The sequence below is a fragment of the Pinus tabuliformis genome, chromosome 4_2 (genome assembly GCF_031772625.1).
Source record: "Pinus tabuliformis cultivar Carrire ecotype Pingquan chromosome 4_2, CPIR1, whole genome shotgun sequence".
In the NCBI taxonomy this organism is placed as follows: Eukaryota; Viridiplantae; Streptophyta; class Pinopsida; order Pinales; family Pinaceae; genus Pinus; species Pinus tabuliformis.
Window position 1 is genome coordinate 208602886 of NC_142304.1, and position 6937 is coordinate 208609822.

Here is a 6937-nt window from a genome sequence, read left to right on the forward strand (position 1 = left end):
TATTTGCTGAAAGATCAATGTTTTCTATGGTTCTGAAATCAATTTGTATTTCTTCTCCTAGCCCTACTTTGGCCTTGATTGTTTAGTGTTTCTTAAATGATTTCTTTATTATTATCAGTTCATTGTCAAAGTTAGCTTACAATCAATTAGTATTTCCTGAAAATGATGTGTCGTAAAGTCTTAATTTCTTCGAAAAAGGAACTGTCGTAAATTTTTCGTTTCTCGCAAAAAGTATTGATTGATTGTTTGCACATTTAGTTTCCTTTTGTTCATCTAAAAATTAAGGGAAATGACCCCCGATCGGGGTGATAATGACGGCGATCAGGGCAATTAATACAGATCAGGTAAGAAAGAATGACGAGGAAAATATTAGTCAGGTAATGATGAAGGAGGACAGAGGGATCATCAGCAAAGGTATCATATCGAGAAGGGACGGTGATGAGGCAATGAAGGAAGAAGCTGGTGGAGGTAATGCGGTAGAGATTGGACATGGGAACGACCGCACAGTAGAAGGACGAAAGGAGGTGGGTGGTGATGAAATCGACAGGTGGCAGGTGAAGCGAGCGACGAGAGACGAGGAGAATCGGCGGAGGAGACATCATAAAGGAAGGCGAGATAAGCAGAGGAGAACGTTAAACAAATGTGCAGAGGATTTGCAAAGAGATAGAGTAGTGAAAGCTCTGGGCAGGTTAATAGAAAGGCAGAGGAGGCGGAGAAGACAAGCAGACAACGCCGGAAGGAAATATCGAATGGCGACAAGGAGGAGAATGAGGAACGAGGAGGATGAAGACAACAGAGGACGGAGAAGCCAGGTAAAGAAAGGGAAAGGAATCGAAGAGGTAGAAGCGGCAGAGGAGTATCAGATGATCCAAGATGACATGAAAGATGAAGTGGAAATGTTTGACTCGGACCAGGATATAGGGGAACAATCGCGAAAGAAGATAGGGAAGGATGCAGGGTCAGCAAAGGATAAAATACAGGAGGACAGGGAGCAGGTAGACAGGAGTAACAAATGGTGAGAGGAGAGAGGTGACTTAGGAAGCACCTCAGGCATGAAGAGTCGGGGAGGTAGGGGAAATTATAGGAAGAAATTAAGGGCAGGACGGGGACGAGGAAAACGAAGTAGAGGAAGAGGAGGTTCGGAAGGGAGACAGGTAGAGAATGAAACAACACCGACAAGAAAATACAGGAAAACATTAAAGAAGAGGATTCAGTTTGCGGAGGAAGCCTACTATGAGAACACCAATAAAGACATCAGAAGGATAATCCAGCATCTGGAGGAAGAAGTGACCCAGGGGCAATCAGCATCAGAAATGGAGGACTGGGAATACCTCCTCCCGGATCCAGGGAACACGAGAGGCCGCATGACCCTGTATAAACGGGCCTTGCATGTTTATTGTGTCATGAAAAGGCTGCTGGCGAAGGTGATGGAACAAGTGGCCATGGAGATGGCAGAACTATCACAGGGAATCCCAAAATTGAAGAAAGAATTGCAAAACATTCAGGTCACTCTGATAATGCAGGATAAAGAACTGGAGGAGATACAACAGCAGATAAAGGAAACCAACCCGGGTATAAAGAAAGAAGAGGAGCAGCAGGAAGTCATGGCGGACTAATACTGGAAGATATGTATATACTGTCTGTAGTTTTTTGTGAAAACGGTTGAATAGTTTAGTTTCTATTTTCAGTTAAGAATGCAAACAAGAAGCAGTAGTAATCTTTTCGAATGTATATTTTACATAGCCTGGACAAGAAGAATCAATATTTTTTTGTTTTTGGATGGCTGTCAAAAACTTAAGGTGGCCAACAGACCCGGTTTCCCCTTGGGGTGGGTTGAGGCCACCATGAAAATGTAATGGTTTCAATTCGAAGTAATGGAAAAAGAATGGTCCCTCCTTAGTTTACAAAAAAAAAAATTAAGGGAAATGAAAAGAAAAAATTGCATTATGCATTTAGAGGTTTGTGTGTGCTTGTAGGAATAGTATAGGGAAAGTTGCATTAGGTGTGCTCTTTTCTCTTTGTCAAAGATCTGATTGCTCTATCCCTTACTAGTTACGGTTTTCATTGTTAATTGAATGAAAGAATGTTTCTCATGTTAGTTTCATTCTAGGAATTGCAAACATACATCACGTGGTGAACCTTGAAAGGAAAATTCTTAAGAAGATCAACTTAAAAGTGATCTCAATTAACCTAATGGAGAATTGTAACCTAACACATAACGTTTAGGCGTCTAGGCTAGAGATGTGTTTTGGCGTCGTTAAACATATCAACTATAGTTAATGGTATCTGATACATTCCGAGTGTGATACCTCATTCCACGTACATAAGTATATCGTAGCTCGTCCACATACTTTTGGGTATATCGGGTGGTGTTATATTATGAAAAGTATAAAGGAATGCTCTCAATGTGTGGTTTCGCATTAGACAACGCTAACACGGATTTGGCCTCCTCGTACTTTCAGGTATATTTGGGAGGACTACATTAGGTTGCTATCCATCCATAGGTAACCGAGTCAGCCGCCTTGTATACTGTGATACACCGAAAACAACATTCGGGGAGATTGCCTGCACATATGTTAAGTCCTTGGTTTACTGAGGCAGTATATTGTAGTTCACAGTTACTTGGTAATCCTTTTTCCTAGATTATACCTCTTTTGTTTAGTTATGTTATTTTGATTAAAATAAATTTAATTCACTGCGGATAACATCCTCTACGTCACTCCTTAGTTGATCTTAGGTTGAAACATATGGCAACAGCTCCGGAGTCCACTGATCAAGGAATTCCTTTTGATGGGAATCCTAGTCCCTTTCCTCCTTTCGGAAATATTGGTGCTCCTTATATGGCTACATTGTCCCTTTTGGGACTTACCATTGACTTTCCAGTATGGTTGTTTTCAACCTCCTTGGCCTCGCAACTGAATATTCCTACAACTGGACAAAATCAACCTCCAGTTGATCCTAAAGTTGACCCTTTACCTTCTTTGTCAATTGTTTCTTCCTCCCCTTCTTCCTCTTTGCCTGGTGAAAGTTTTGACACTAGTAACTAGGTGGATAAGAAGAAGAATAAAGGGAAGAAGTAGAAAAGAAGAACAAAATTCTGCAGGGGGGCAACCAAGAAACCATTGCTTCGAATGGAAATTCTTATGAGAAACCTCACAAACTTCGATATCCTTGCAAACTTTGTATGGGAGACCATCTTCTTCAAAATTGTTCTGGTATTCCTCAGATCTTAGAAGAATTGTCTTCTCGTTCAGATCATCCTGTGTCATCAACTTTTGGAGATCATGTTGGTGACACACCATCAAATAGTGGTAGTAAAGTTCATGGAAATAAGGGTAAAGTTACATTTACCTGTAGGTTATGTGAAGGGAATCACCCCATTCACCTTTGTCCCTACCTGGATGAAGCCCAAAAAGTGTTGGATAACTGTCCTGCTTCTCCGCAGTGACTTCCATCTAGTTACATGAGACTCTCCCTTAATCCTTCACTAGTTGATGAAGTGACTGACCCAAATCAACTGTCGGTCAAACCCACTCTCTCTAAATGTGAATCCCATGAGTCTATACCTGACCAATCACAGGTCGAGGAAACAGTTGACCTGATTTCACCTTCAATTAATCGTACCTTTCCCATAGAGAGTGAGTATGATACCACTCAGGTTCTTTTCATTTCTTCGGATTCCAATGAGCTTGGAGGCAACCCTCCTGTTCCATCAAGACAAGAGGAAAATCCTCTCGTTCTCGTAACTCACGGGGGTAATTCTCCTATTCTTAAGGTACCCCCTCCAAGTAGTTTGGTCACTTCCTTTGATTGGAATCGACTGGCAGGATGCCATCCTCCTTCTTATGTGCCTTTCCAGATCATAGTACAGGTTTATAATATGATTGTATCTAGCACTATTATAGATGAAGGTGCATCTGTGAGTATCCTTTCCTCCACTGCTTGGCAGGTGCTCAGTTCGCCGCCACTTGTGCCTATTACCCAGAATTTGTTGGATTTTAATAGAGGAACCAGTTAACCATTAGGGATCCTTCCTTAGTTGCCTATTATTTTGGGAGGAAAAACTATTTATCTCAATGTGATGGTAGTCCCAGGCCCTTTAGATTACAATTTACTTCTTGGGTACGACTATTTTTATGACATGGGAGCTATTATTTCAACACTCTTTCGAGTGATGTGTTCCCCGCATGAAGGCAGAATTGTGACCATGGACCAGCTTTCATTTCCCGGTCCAAATATGGCTTCCATTCAACCATCTTCCCTAAATGGTCCTTTTGTCCCAATGGTATCTTCCTTGCCACGAGTAAATTATGTGGCAACCTGTTTGATGCCTACATCAACTGACGATCAATTCTGTGATGTTTTGCATTATGTACTGGGGGCATTGGAACCAGATCTCTCTAATGGATTACTTGCTACGTATCCCTTCCTCAGCATTGTTCTACCATTTGATGAGAACCTCTTGGAAGTCATGACCTCTTATGGGTCATTATCAAGGAATCATGAGGATAGTTCCTGGTCTTGTGTCAACCTTGTTAAAAAATTAAACAAAGGGTATGAGCATAGTTCCTTGTCTTGTGTCAAGCTCGGCAAAAAATGAAACAAGGAATATGAGGATAGTTCTTTTACTATGTCAACCTCATTAAAAAATGAAACAGGCCTTAGAGCATAGTTCCTTGTCTTGTGTCAAGCTTGTTAAAAAATAAAACAAGGAATCTGAGTAGAGTTCCTTGTCTTGTGTCAAGCTCATTAAAAAAAATGAAACAATGTCCCCTGGAGCAAAGTTCCAATTTGAGTCTTTGATTAGATCTCGTAAAATCCCAATCGAGTCTTTCACTTGATATCGTAAATGAAACTTCATTCCATCCACCTGATAGTCATGAGTAGTCTACCTAGGTGAACGTAATAAAGATTGGGGGGCATGCACCTAGAATCGAGTCATCATGCTGGGGGCACGTAAACCAATCTCAAGCATATTTTTTCGTTTCAAGCTTGTGTAAACATGAGGCTAAATCAAATCATAGTTCCCTATGGTTCAAGCTTGTGTGAAAATGAACCCATCTCCATTTTAACCCTCATGATTGCCATTCTATCAACCTCTTTCGTCAGATGAGCCTTGGTTTTTCTCCTTCCATCATCATTATCTGCTTGGCCGATCATGCACTTTCACTTGGTTATTTTACCCTTTTTGAGGAACAGTTGCAATGAGTGGTCTTATTAGCCAACCTCTTCACATAAATCAACATGTTTTGGGAAGTTCCAACATTACCGGAACCATTTGCTATCCTAGACACCACTCGTTCCTCTAAGAGGAGTCCCCTTTAAGCTATTTTCAGACTCAAAATATGAAAAGATTATCAAGTGCTTGTCCTTTTCAGCTCGTAAATGGATTGGAAATGACATCTACTCAATATAAGTTTAACTCTTTTCCATACTAAGATAGATTACTTACGAAAAAGGAATACGTTGATCAAACATGGTCAATAGGTTCTCTCTTGTATTATTTTATGCTTTTTTGGACTTGAGAGACAAATTTACGAAGAAGAACTTGTGGAGTTTTCTTTTTGTCCCTTTTCAAACTCTCTAAATATAAAAATGACTGAGTTCTCATTGTCGTTAAACTCGTTAAAGCATCAAATAGCGACAAACTTGTCTATCATGACAAGACCGAGTTTCACCTTCACTAGACTTGTTAAAACATCACATAGAGATGGATTCACCTGAAGGGTGGAATTATACTACAAGCATATGTTATCCTCCTCAAGCTTGTTAAAAAATAAAGAGGTACTAGTCAGCGATGACAGGGGAAAATAGAAAAAGGGATAAATCACTTTATGGTAGCGAGTCTCTCTTGAACATGAAACTTTCACTCCATCTCTCTGACTATTTGGGTTGGGTTATCTACTTTATGGTTATCATACCTATCGTCTATCACACCATCCATCACTTTGGTTTTGGGTCAATGCTTCCAATTCATTCAGTGTCACTGACATTTTCAAGAGAAGTCACTCAGTAAACTTCATCCTTTGCAATACCTTCATTTTCATGACTGCCATTCCTGAACCTTGTGTCGTCAGTCAAATTATGTCTTCAAAATCATTACACTCGTTTCATGTCGTTGATGGGGGATACATCACGGCCCTCCTGTGATGAGTCACTTCTTGTCAACATCAACACATTATCCAAGAAGTTGACTTAGAAACACCCTTCCAGTACCTTGAGTCTTGCATACATCAATGGAAAGTTTCTCGCTTCTGGCGATAGGTTGAAATCACTGAACTTAAACTGAAAGACTTTATATGGTGTTCAACATCAAAAAATCTATCCACACCATGCAGAAAGTATTGTAGTACCTTGAGAATCATTATCATTATCGGTGATCTCTCTCACGTCTGTTAATGGCTTACATCATTCGTTGGTAATCAGACGGTGTCTTCCCATGTTCGACTTCAGATCACATTTTCACATGATTAGACTCATACTTGAGCGAGATAGAAGACCCAGATCTAGTTTCATCAATCCGGGCTGTGATTTGAGGAGAGTACTAATCATTCGTACAATGGCTTTACATAGATGGTCATCGTATCATGGGTCTATATCTGTAGGCAACTATATGATTTATGTACATATAATGAAAAGTTTATATGCTGAGTATGGGTATGCCTTCCCTCAGTAATTCATGAAAATTGTAAAATATCATGATATTATGTATTGTAATCGATGGAGGTCACCGTCCACTTCAGATCCTCTCCGTCACATTATAAAGCAGATCACTCGAAATTATCAATTTTGACTTCATGCTTTAGGGGGAAATTGTTATAGGTGTATTTGGGCACATCACCCCTGACATTCATATCAGTAAAATTAGGGCTCATCAAACCCTAATTCAGTTGTTACATGCCCTAGACAAGTCATCTCATTGAATGCTTCCATCCAT